At 46.7% G+C, this 13582-nt stretch overlaps 1 long non-coding RNA gene across 2 annotated transcripts; it reads right to left on the reverse strand.

The window, feature by feature from the left end:
• Positions 1-2362: 2362 nt before the first annotated feature.
• Positions 2363-7897, reverse strand: LOC116222371. 2 transcript variants are annotated; one of them, XR_004164606.2, is made up of 2 exons: positions 6659-7897; positions 2363-3140 (listed from the first exon to the last, which is right to left on the reverse strand). It is a non-coding gene; the product is annotated as an uncharacterized LOC116222371 (long non-coding RNA). The 2 variants fall into 2 exon arrangements; XR_006152597.1 differs by having other exon boundaries at positions 6607-7897.
• Between the last annotated feature and the right edge of the window lie 5685 nt (positions 7898-13582).

Raw genomic sequence — 13582 nt, forward strand, 5'->3', positions numbered from 1 at the left:
GATACTCTGTTGAACTATAATTCACATCTAAATTAAATATTTTCTAAACATATTGTTTTGACCTAAATTAAGGGGAAGTTATTATATCCATTCAATGTATTGGGGACTAGCTTACTGTAATTGAACAGCACCTGAATATCAAAGCGAAGTAAGCTTTAAGTCTCAGTCTCAGTGCTGTGAGACATTTCCACTGACGGAGAGAGAGAGAAAGGGAGAGGGAGTGTGAGAGAGAGAGAGAGAATGCGAGAGAGAGTGATCTTTCCTAAACGCGGTAACATGGTCAAGAAGAGGACGCTTTGATATGTGTGCGCTGGTCCAAACAAGTGACATTGCCGACGTTTAGCCTAACATTAGTCGTTGACTATGGAGTTTCTTGCCATCTATTCATCATTTGTGCCGTTGCGTAGACTGAAGCTGGTCTGTTGTGCGTGTTGGTCCACAGCTTAGGCAGTAAGAAGTGATTTATGGTGTGTAGCAAATAGCTTGTACCACAGAAACTGACTGCGGAAGACATTGTCCTCGGTGTGCATTTTTGTGCTTATGTCGTAGATATGTATTATCTGTGGGTCTAACTACAACATTTAGTCACTACTGCATGTTTGAAAGGAAACGTCGTTGTCTTACAATTGGACTCGTTCCCCTCGTTATGTGTTGACATGACTTTGAAAGCGGGCTCATTTTTTGTCAACATTAGCCTGCTATGTGGGTTTTTTCATTGCCATTCCAGATCTTCATAACGACAGGCTATTTCTCCGTTTATTTTGGACTGTTTGGCTCTATCTGGACGATATAAGGTTATACATTTTTAATCTTTATGCATTCGCACGAAGAAGAGACAAGGAGAAAACGACGGATATCCAGAGGGAAAGCGCGAGCAAGTGAAACGGAGGGGAGGAAGAATGAATGAGATTGACTGAGAAACGGAGGAGATTGGAGCGATCAAGGTAGGACACGAAGCAAGCTTTTCGTATTAGTTAATCGAGACAGTCAAATCTTTTGCTGAATTTCACGGGACCATAAACAGGATGAAAAGGTGTGAAAAAAGATGTATTTATTCATATGATATGCTTGGGTAGATACCGAGAGCAGGTTCTTGATGCGTCAACAATATGATATTGCCTCATACATTTGAACATGTTTATGCAAGTGTAGTGTGTGACGATGAAAGGCACATTTATGTAATTTGTATTTATGCTTAATTTGTCCCCAGTCAGACGTGCAATACATTGCTAATTCAATTGAACCGGGGTGAACTTAATTTATAGCCCATTATAGTACTCCATCTATTATATAAACCACAATGGAATGCTGTAAAAATAAGATCATATCAATTTACACTTTAAACGCTCTGACCCTCCTAAGAGTTGAAGAATTATTTGTCATGACATTGGTCTTCTGAAGATTGCTGCGTTGCGCGCGTCGGGATTTTAGCTCAGTCGGATAGCACAGTTATTTTGCAGCACACAAGGTGATGCCCTCTCAGGAAACACGAGTGAAGTGAGCATACGTTAGTATCTGAGCCACAACAAATACATAAATGAGTGAGCGATGATCTGTCATATAAGATGTCCTGGACGAATGGACTTACTCGGAGCGTCCTGAAAGGCAAACAAGACCCCAGTGCACGAAAAAGAAATGAATTAAGAGGAAAGGAGGAGAACATCTAGTATGTTACACATTCTCCTCATCTTCTCCTTTCCTCTCCACCCGGCTGCTTTTTACAGTCAGACAGGCACCTTTTTGTCATCAGGTGGCTCAATGCATGTTATACAAGAAAATCCGCATTAGAGCACGGCGAAGCCTCCAAAAGAGCCACCCGCTAGTCCTTTATGTGCGGGTCTACATCATTAATCCTCGATCACGTCTGTAACCTATAGGCCTACTGCACGCAATATTACACATAATCCTGAACCGTCACGGCAAGAGTGCCACACTATTTTCTATTCGGCCTAACACAAGTCCGCCTATGTTGTGTTGTAAAAGCTTTATTGAATTTGTGGCCAGTCATCATATTAATGTGTGACCTGCTGGCGCATGAAACTATGATCTGAGGACGCTTTTATAGGGCCAGTGTCATTTAGAGTCTGTTTGCTCGGAATGCCAAGCTGGGAAGCAGCAGGTACCATTTTGGAAGCTAACGGCTTGTGACTCGCTATCTGGAATCTGAGGACGCTTCAATTTTTATTCCAAACTAGATCAAGAATTAACCAACACAGTTTGAGTGCCCACTTTTTGAATGGGTTTATCGCCTAAAATTCAATTTGTGGAGAAAGGATTTATGTCTCTCTGTCTGTGTGTCACATCACCATCAGAAAAATTATTCTAAGCTTCCAATGGATGAATAATAGACAGACATTAGTGCTGTATTAATGATACTGCCATTTCTTATATGACGGCAGTAAGAAGACCAAGATTTATTTCCACCATTGCTTTCCTCGCCCTACACATAATAGCAGATAAGGAGCAACAAGCTTTTATACTTTCATATTTAAAATGTCTAAAACGTTCAGTTGGCCCACATATCATGGTCTTATAGAATTTCTGTGACTAACATTAACACATGTTGTAATGTTGCTTTACACAAAGCCGCTTCAATTTTGACCATCTTACAGGTAGCACATTGCTCAAATCCTACTAATGCCTTGCCAAAGGTTCATTTTTTAAATTAGGAATGATAAAAGACATAAATGAAGAGGACATCCTGGCATGACCCATGAGAACACACACCCGCTGGAGAACACACACCCGCTGGAGAACACACACCTCAGGTCTCCATTGAGCTTGAGTCCAACCCTAATTATTCCTCATTGTGTAGTCCATTCCAGCACATTAGGCTAGGGTGCCCATTGACGGATGTGACGGTTGTGAGGCACCATGCATTTTTCATTATGGCTTGTGCATTGCACCTGCCTCAGAGTCTGCCGCGTACGCACAGAGTGTACGCCTGTGCAGTGCTGTGTTGGTAATATCCAAGGCAAATTAGAGTCCATTGTGTCTCTGTGTTCTTGTTTTTTTCCCCCATATTTGACTTGACTTGACTTTCATTTAATTTTCATTTTTCTTTCTTTCTTTCTTTCTTTCTTTCTGTAATCAGTGCCGGCTCCTCAGGAGACCTTTTCAATCACAGCACCTGCGGAGACCTGACAAACAATAAAAGAAAAAAAAACAGAGCCTTATACTTCTTTACCAGACACGGTGGTTGGAAAGAACTTAATTAAATTAGCCTCCTTGATCTTGACATGACTGTAAAGCAAAGCGAAGACATTCACGGATTTACATGCACTGTTTGGAGGTATTCACTGATTTCTATAATCTATACAAAACTGTCCCCAACAGTATAATCACTGACAGTGTTTGGAGGGATTGGTTTGAATATATCGATTGAAGTCAGCCTGGAGACATTTGCAAGCACTTTAATGTCAACCTCAATATTTAAGCCATCCATTTACGAAACGTAACCAATGGATTTATGCAATACTCGACTCAAGTAAGAGTGGCTGGTCTGCACCAGTGGCCACTCAGAGTGGTATCAATGCAAGTGCTGCACTTAAAGGGCAAATATCATCATGTATATGTCAACCTGTGTCAACAGCTCGGGGAGCTCAGTGATTGCAACTCAAATGTGTGTGTGCTGTACGTCTGAGGGAGACGGCAGACAAAAAAGATAGTGGGGAAAAAAAGTATGTGTCTGTGTGTACATGCGCGTGAGTGTCTGTGTGTGTGTTTGTACATGCATGTGTATTTGTGTGCGTGTTTGTGTGTGTGTGTGTGTGTGTGTGTGCCTGAAAGAGGCGGGAATGAAAGAACGAGCCAGGAGCAGAGAGATGTAGGCACATGGCACAACAAGCCGAATTCGTCCCAGTTGTTGTTGTGAAGGCACAAAAGCGGCGTGCGGTGCATGTCCCTTACGGGGCTGTGGCTCAGTCGTGGCCTTTGTGTGCGCCGGAGTGCTCTGTGAATGTGAAGATGAATGCAGGAGCCTGTAACCGCCGGCGCCAAGCACAGGGGCCTTTGTGTGTGTCTAAGAGAGCGGAGGCCTCAAAAAATAGAACATAACTACATTGGGAACTGAGGGTGACAGGTTGCGTTGTGAGTGTGTGTGAGTGTGTGTGTGTGTGTGTTGCTGGTGGTGTTGAGGGGACGTGGCTGGTTTTACAAAATGGCTCACAGCCAATAGTAACCTTTGCACAACACTGCATCACCACCCGTTCCCCCGTCTTTGCCACCTGCAGAATGTCCAACATGGCGGCACACTCCCGATCAACAAGTGCGCTCGGAGGAAGGCAGGGGGGAAAAAAAATCGATACCAGCTGTTTTTCATACACTCGGCTCATGCTGAAGTAGCCCGGGCAGTCTTGCGCTGAGGGCTAGCGGACGCTTAGCGCGCCTCTGTCTTTGGGTCGTGTCTATCGACTGTAGATGAGGGTTGGTTTACAGCTTTAAAAGGTTGGAGGAGGCCCAATCAATGCAACACTCATCCCTCCGCAGCTATTTACCTGCGCCTCGCCACCGGGCTCAGAGCCGCGCTCTGACATCTGTCCCGAGAACCCAACGCTTTCATTTACTGTAAATGATCTTTTGGAAGGAGCTGCTTAAGCAGACAGATTCATTACATGTAGCTGCCGTGCTACTGTACGACTTAGCCAATTTCTCATGCCTTATATTGGGTTGGTATGCTGCTCTACGGCGAGCGCATTGAATAGGGAACTTTGTTAATTCATGTTGCAGTTGTTTATTAATCCATTTTCATTTTCACCCTGTCAGTGATGCTGTCGTGAGCCACCTACAGTGTATGATTGTGTCTGTGTGTGTGTGTTGAGTGTACCTACACAGTGTGTGTTTGAGTGTGTGTGTGTGTGTGTGTGCGTGTGTCTGTTTGAGTGTGTTTCTGTGTTCTCATCACTGGGTATGTGAAAGTGGTGAAGAGGGTGGTAAAAAGAGAGCAAGGACCAGAGAAAGACGCTAATGGTCTGGACCAGTTCAGCTTTCTTCCTTGTTACAGGAAATGGCCTCCCTGTTAAACCTGTCCATTTGCGAAAACGGAGGAATTGCCAAGATGAAAAGAAACATGGATCAATTGACCTAATAGCCGGGTTCAGTCAGCCCCTCTCTCTCTCCCTTTGTGTGTGTGTGTGTGTGTGTGTCTGTGTGTGTGTGTTCATTTTTAGTAGATTGATGGACTTTGGACTGACCACACTGAGAGCATTGGTCCACCCTCTAATTGGCTCGCCACAAGCCTGTAAATGGGCAGCGATTGTTTGGGTGTGAAGCTGCCGGTGAAGAGGTGGTGGCAGTGGTGTTAGCGGCCCTGAAACACCAGCCTTCGCCACCAGACCTCTCTCTCTCTCTCCCCCCCCCCCCCCCCCCCTCTCTCTCTCTCCCTCATTACTCCCCGCGCCTCCTCACCGTGCGTGACGGCCTCCTCTCCCCCGGCGGGCTCAGGAGAGAGGACATCTCTTTACATGCTCGACTTGCCATTCGGCGCAAGCGGATCCTTTCGGATGAATTAGTGCAGAAGTTATTGGAGAGGGGGGGCCTTTCAACAATTAGCCACCGGTGCATCAGATGAAGGGAAGGAGTTGGTTGGGTGGTGGTGGGGGACTGGTGGCGGAGGAAGGCAAAAAAAAATGCAGTCACATCAAACAAAAGATGACACCCGGACTGTGATGAAGTGGAGTCATGCCCTGGTCCCTTGTCCCCGCAGGGAGGGCACGGTTTCTGTGTGATACCAAGAGGGCAGGCAAGGACCTGGAGGGCTCTTGCCATGTTAAGCACTGCATTGTGGGAAGGGCTTTTATTTATGTCAGCATGCCCTCCCTCCCCTCTGGAGTGGTTAGTGTACTTGACTGTGTGTGTGTGTGTGTGTGTGTGTGTGTGTGTGTGTGTGTGCACTTGTGGGTATGCATTCACGTGTGTATGTATGTGTGTGTGTGCGTCCATGGACTTTTTGGTTGTGCGTGCGTGTGTATGTGTTTGTGTTTGTGTGTGTGCTTGTAGGTGTCTGTGTATTTGTGTGTGTGTGTGTGTGTGTGTGTGTGTGTGTGTGTGTGTGTGTGTGTGTGTGTGTGTGTGTGTGTGTGTGTGTGTGAAAACTGTATGTGTTTGTGTGACAGGGTTCAGAGCAGTGATGGGAGACACGATGGGGAAGCAACAAGGGACTAAAGGCAGCTGTTTGTTTGTCTGTTTGCTGAGAGCAGAGCAGGGGAGACAGAGAGAAAGAGCGAGAGAGAGAAAGAGAGAGAAATAGAGAGAGAGAGAGAGAGAGAGAGGAGGGGAAAAGGAGAGGACATGAGGGAGCTGTTTGGAAAGAGCTGTGGAAGGGCATTGTGGAAACGAGAACAAAAACATTAAGCATAGTGTCAGAAGACAACAGGGAAGAAAAGGAGGCCAGTGCTGAGAGGAGAAATATTTACACCACTGCTCAGGGAGATGGACTTGGAGAGAGAGAGGGGGAGAAAGGGAGGGAAAACACAACACACAGACACTTAAACACATATACACACGCTACACAAACGCGCACACATACTCACATGCACACACACTCAAACACACAGACCGACACACACACACTACAATCTCCAGAGGAACATGCACAGTAAATCTCACACTCTCACGTTTCCTCTTGTCTTTGCTCTGCACTTCAACTCCAATCACTCACCACCACGGTGGAAACCTGGGAGGGTACGGCACGGTGAGATTCCCCTCCACCTCAACTCAAACTCCAAGCACTTTGGCAAGCTCGTCTTTGATCTGTTGCAGAGGGGAAGTTCTTTTTTTTTTTTCTGGTTCACACTTGGTTCAGAGGGTGTTGAACTCTTTCTGTTTCCGCTGCCCCGATAGCTCTGAAGAATTCGCCTTAACGAACTAACTTGACTCTAAATGAGGCTGTTTTATGTTCACAGCTCGAAAACACAGTACAACAGCTGAAGAGAGATGCAGTAATGTGTGTGTCTCTGTGTGTAGAAGATAAGAGCACGCTTGAAGACAGAATTACACATTCTTTGTTGTACAGTGAAACAAAAGCAGGAAGGGTCTCAGGAAGACAGGCGTGGTCCCTAAGGCAGAGGTGGACGCGTGTGTGTAACCGGACATGCCCTGGACCTTTGCACAGAGGACATTGTCGTCACGTCTGCAAACAGCTGATTGTCAGACTATTTTTTCCCTAGAATACTCAGCATTCTCTATTACTGTCATCTAGCCGCATGTTTTTCATTTTTGAAATGTCAGGCTATGGCTTGTAAGATTTCTGGATCGAAGTTCTTAGTTAAGTCAACGCATGGCGGGTTTCTTTCAGCACTGCGTATATGCTGTGTGGTCAATGTTGCGTCACAGCTTTCAGAGGAAAGGGACTTTTGATTGACACAGAAAGTGACCAACCACCAGCCCTTCAGCATGACTCAGGGCCAATGAGTTGAGTGATCTTTTACTGCCTTGTGAATCTGGACAAAGAAGCCCCCCCCCCAGGAGCTATTGTAGAATGATCCACATGACAGTAAAGGCGTGGTATTTAATAGCATTACGCTTCTGGAATCAAATATCTTGGATTAAATATACAATTTAAGTTTCACAGTGACATGCATGTATGTATTCCCACTTATTCTGAGAAGGGATTCATTTATGGTTTAAGAACAGAATAATGGATAGAGAAGATATAAGTTTGATGACATACTGTCAAATGTGTCTAATTTCTCCCTGAATTGAGAAACACCAGTGTTACATTTTCATATGTCCAATGTTAGTCCAAATGTTTCTCGAGTCAAGAACCAGCATGTCAAATAGTGTCAGAGTGATGAGACCCTTGGCAGAGCGGTACATGCTGTACTTCACGGTAACAGAAACAATGCAGACTAACTGTTTCTTTGACAGTGTTTGATAGGTGAAAATTCACCCTAGTTACCTCAGGACTCCGGAGCTGCATATAAGTATATTTATTAGACAAACAACAATTGCAATCGGGCTCACTCACAGCACAAGGCTGAAAGTGAAGCCATGATAAACACATTGCACAAGGTTTATATAGACAGAAGTTGAGCATTCAGCAGGGAAAACCACGTGGTGGATTTCTCACGTCCAAGGCAAGGATGGAAGTTTTGCAAGGTTGGAAGAAGCACAGTTCGACCCTTCTTATCTCTTCTGGTCTAAACATGCTCTTGTACATACGCAGACTAAGTGGCACCTAATATTCTAAGTTACACACGCACACAGAAACACAGAAAAGCCATGTTTCTGTTTTCATAAGCACATGATTCATACAAGGAATTAATAATACAAGGCACTTGATTATTATATTCTTAAGTCATTAACAGTGTTTGGAAATGATCTCCATCAGTGTTAGTGACTGTACATTTGCCATGTTATCAGTGAACGGACCCTTGGTGTGGCTGTGCAATGTGCCAAACTTCACCGCTGAGGTAATTGACCTTTTCCGTCTCAGAAGTGTCGCCGCTCCAAACATCTGATTTAGTCAGATACCTTTTCACTGAGTATCCAGTTATGAGGGCCATTCTGGTAGAACTGATAACCGTGGCCTTTTGTCCTTTTCTGCTGTCCCTAAAAAAAAAGGACATACTGTGCTGCAACAAACCTTACAGAGCCACATGCGATTTCTGCTTGTGTGTTTAAAAAAAGGTGCATTCAGCTGCGGGTGTCGGTTTGATGATGTGTCATGTTGAGGTGTGGGCTTCCATAGTGCTCCCTCCTACTGTTAACACGGCCTCTCTGATTGGTGGACTCACACAATACCTCGCCACTTCTCGCTGGTAATAACCAGCCAGACCTGTGTGTGTGTGTGTGTGTGTGTGCGTGAGTGCGTGCGTGCGTGCGTGCGTGCGTGCGTGCGTGCGTGCGTGCGTGCGTGCGTGCGTGCGTGCGTGCGTGTGTGTGCAGACCACTGCTTGGCCTTCATTATAATATTCCCTTACCAGAACACAGACACTAATGGTACAATGACATGTTGTGTTTAGTAATGATTGGATCACATTATCGAATTATGTCCTTGCATTATGCCCTTGCTTTTCAGCACACACACACACACTTACGCTCAAATGAACACACTGTAATACTTTAATTGAATCCACAAATCGCATTCCAATGTATAGGATTTAAATATTTCCAGTGGTGAACATTTATACACACACATACACACACACACACACACACACACACACACACACACTGCCCCCACACTTTTGCAGACATTTCAAACAGCCGCAAACTATGACATGGACAGTGTGCTTTGTGAATGCACCATGGCTGGTACAGCCGAACACTCTCTGACTTGGCAGGCAGTGCTGGCCTGACCACAGCTGCATTTCCAGTCAACATACTCTAAACCCACCCCTCACCACACACACACACAACACAGGCACACACACACACAAACACACACACACACACACACACACACACACATATAGACAACCCACTCCAAACCCACCCCACACACCACAATGACCACAGCCCGTCAGGCCGACTGTTCAGCGCCCTCCGTCTGTGCAGTGTTTGCATAATGGTCTTCATAACCCCAGTAGAATACATAGAATCGAAAAACCTTTCTTTTGTTGCTCTTAATCATTTGCGAAGCCCGCTGGTGGATCTGATTTTTTTTTCTGTTGTTTTTTTTTTCTCTCAGAAAGGTTGGCTGTGACTTTAGTGTGTGCCTGACATTGATATTGTTCTGAATTCACAGAGATGTTGTACCTCAGCTTTCACCCTTTTTTTTTGCTCGCTAATTGACTAATGCTTTCTTTGTGACTTGATTTATTTGAGGGATTGGTTTTATTGATCCACTGAATTAATGTGGTGCCGGCATAATCAGTGTGTTATGAAAGTGCCGAATTTGACATCTTTGTGAACTCAAATGGATCGAGTGTACAATATTGATTTGGTTATCCACAGTATTTATACACCTATTTGTCTAAGGACTGATTAATTCTCTCCCATTCTCCCTTGTTCTTTGTGTGTGTGTGTGTGTGTGTGTGTGTGTGTGTGTGTGTGTGTGTGTGTGTGTGTGTGTGTGTGTGTGTGGGTGTTTTTAATTTGTGACTGCATTTGTAAAACTGCCACATCTTTTTAGGACACTGGAATCATTTCCCCCCCATTGTTGCTCTCATACATACAAACCTTCTGTGTCCGAATCTCTCTTTCTCTCTCACACACACAAACACACACACACACACACACACACACACACTACACACACACACACTACACACACACACACACACTACACACACACACACACACACACACACACACACACACTACACACACACACACACACACACTACACACACACACACACACACACACACACACACACTACACACACACACACACATTCACGCAGGTATGAGGTATGATACGATGCGTGAGTCATCCCCTTGTCTCACAGCGGGAGGTTCTGTCAGAGCCGTGGTTCTCGAATCGGGACAGGAACCCTGGTTCTGGAACTAATTATCTTTGCTTAACTGAGGATGGATGTGGATTGATCCTGACAGCTGTCGCCCCTCATTCGTTTTGCGAAAGAAAAACATTTGTTAGGAGATGTTGCTGCTCTCTCATTTAAGATAGCAGCACAGGGGCTCCCTGCTGCCAAAATTGGCCTGCACCACCACCCCCCGCTCCCTGCCTGAAATAAATAAATAGATAGATACAGCAAACTGGTTTTATTTCTTCATTTTGGAATAAGCCATCGTTCACAGAGTTGGCTGTTTGATGCCCTCTGCTCCAAGGTCATGGCAGCACGGCTGCGTCTGCTCTGTCCCATGCAGCCCCCCCTCCCCCACACACACACACACACACACACTCTCTCTCTCACACACACATACGTCCACACACACACATCCTCTCTCTCTCTCTCTCTCTCTCTCGCTCTCACACACACACACACACACTCTCTCTCACACAGATACATGTAGACACACACACACACACACACACACACACACACACACACACACGCTCTCTCTCTCTCACGCACACACACACACTCTCACTCACCTGCTCTCACTCACTGTTTTGCACTCCCCCAAAATGCGCTGTGCGCACACACAGCTGCCACGGCGTGACGCCGACCTCAGCACGTTTACACCGCCCCACCTGCGGCGCTCTTTATGCCGGGCGTCTTCCCACGCATGCCAATAGCACTCACCTCCGATGAACCCGATACAGAGAGCCCAGGGTTTCCAGTGCATCCAGCCCCTGAGTAATATTCCCACTCTCTGTCCTCTCGCTCCACAAGAAGGGGGAGGGAGGAAGGGAGGGAGGGAGAGATGGAGAGTACATAGATGCGGCACTAGGGTTTATGGGATTTATGACCCATCCCGCAGCCTCTCTCTCTCTCTCTCTCTCTCTCTCTCTCTCTCTCTCTCTGTGGTCCTCTCTGTCTTCTCGCAGCCTCTCTCTCTCTCTCTCTTTTTTCCTCTCTCACTCTCAGCTGGCTTGTTTCCCATTGGCTGGCCGGAATTAGTGAGCGAGGACGAGAGGAGAACAGAAAAAACCCCCCAGAAAAACAGAAAACAAACAAATTACAGGGAAACGAATGGAACGCGTAATAAGCATGTAGTGTCATGTCGAGCCACACACTGCAGGGCTGGGTGGGGGGATGGGGGGGTGGGGGTTGGATTGGACCAACATGGAACCAATCTATCGCCCCACCCCGCCCCCTATCTGTCCTTTATTAAATCCTCTCTCTTTCTTCCCTTCCCTCTCTTCCCTTCCTGCGCCCTTCAACTCTACCCCCGCCCTCCATTTTTCTCCCTTTCTCTCTCTCGCTCTCTCACTCTCTTTTTGTTTATCATTATTTTCCTCCACTATCCTTCCTTCCCTCCATCCTTTTTTCCCCTCTTGCACTCTTCTTCAACTCTACTCCATCCTTCTCTCCCCCTCTCTCATGTTTTTGTTTATCATTCTTGTTTTCGCCTCTTTTCCTCTCCTCCCTCCCTGTCTCGCGTGGTCCTCTCATGCCGGGGTCTGGGCAGAGGGGGGGGGGGGGGACACAGATGGGCGGATGATGGATCTGTGCTGATAGGCAACAGGCTGATGGATGGGCGGCCCGCCGGCCGGCTGATAGGGGATTAATGCAGTGGCGGGGGCTGGGCTGGGGTGGGGGGGGGGGGGGGGCAGAGAGGGAGGATGGCTCCATGATAGATAGATAAAACTGACGAGCAGATAAACAAGAGAGCGCTAATCCACGCCCCCTTGATGGACAGAAAATCAAAGCCGGGGGAAAAGAGCGAGGAGAGAGAGAGAGAGAGGGTGAGAGAGAGAGAGAGAGAGAGAGAGAGGGGGTTCTTTTGGAGTGGTGGAGGGATGGCGTGGAGGCATAGTGACTGAATCACAGGAGTGGAGGAAGATGAGGAAGAGGAGGAGGGTGATAGAAGAGTCGAGTTGGTTGGTGGTTTGAGAATGTGAAAGTTTGCGTTTATGTGTTTTGGAGGGAGATTTGGGATGGTTGATTTGTGGTTTGAGTGTGTGTGTGTGTGTGTGTGTGTGTGTGTGTGTGTGTGTGTGTGTGTGAGTGCGTGTGGGGTGATTGTGTTTTGGAGGGAGAGTTGGGATGGTTGTCTTGGGGTTTGTGTGTGTGTGTGTGTGTGTGTGTGTGTGTGTGTGTAAGGGGATTAAGGATGGGCACAGGCATTATGTATTCTCTAAAGAAGCTGAAATGAGATCAGGCTGGCGGTGGAGAAGAGTCCAGGTGAGAAGTGAGGGAGGAGAGGAGAGGAGAGGAGAGGAGAGGCGAGGAGAGAAGAGGAGAGGAGAGGCGAGGCGAGGAGAGGAGAGGAGAGGAGAGGAGAGGAGAGGAGAGGCGAGGCGAGGAGAGAAGAGGAGAGAAGAGGAGAGGAGAGGCGAGGAGAGGAGAGGAGAGGCGAGGAGAGGAGAGGAGAGAAGAGGAGAGGAGAGGCGAGGAGAGGAGAGGAGAGGCGAGGAGAGGAGAGGCGAGAGGCCGGCCAGCCAAGAGGCAGCCTGAAAATAGGACACGAGCCCGTCCTCACGTTATTATTGAGCGATAAGCTTTGTCTCACTTCCGAGTTTCAGGAGACCCCAGGGGGGCTGGCATCGATCTCTCCTCACTCAGAATTCTCTTCTGTATCACGCGTGTTAAGACACACACACACACACACGCACGCACGCACACACACACACACACACACATGCACACACACACACACACACACACACACACACACACATCCAAATAAACACACACACACTTATGTCCAAACACACACATATATGAAAACATGTACACACGCACACACTCTCTCTCTCACACACACACACACACACACACACACACACACTTACACACACACACACACACATATATATACACAAGCAGCATGTATGCAAACAGGTTCAAAAATAAACCTCACAGTCTGGCTCACATACATGCATACACAAAATATTCAAGTGCCCACACAAGTAAACACCCTCTCCCACCCAGACAGATACATACATGCAGTACACACCCACACAAACAAACAAACAAACCGCCAAACTAATATTAACCTTCAACTGGGCGACTTTTTCCCTTCATAAGCCCTGGTATTTTTTTTTTGGGGGGGTCTGCATGGATGAC

Source organism: Clupea harengus, chromosome 1, assembly GCF_900700415.2.
Source record: "Clupea harengus chromosome 1, Ch_v2.0.2, whole genome shotgun sequence".
NCBI classification, from domain to species: domain Eukaryota; kingdom Metazoa; phylum Chordata; class Actinopteri; order Clupeiformes; family Clupeidae; genus Clupea; species Clupea harengus.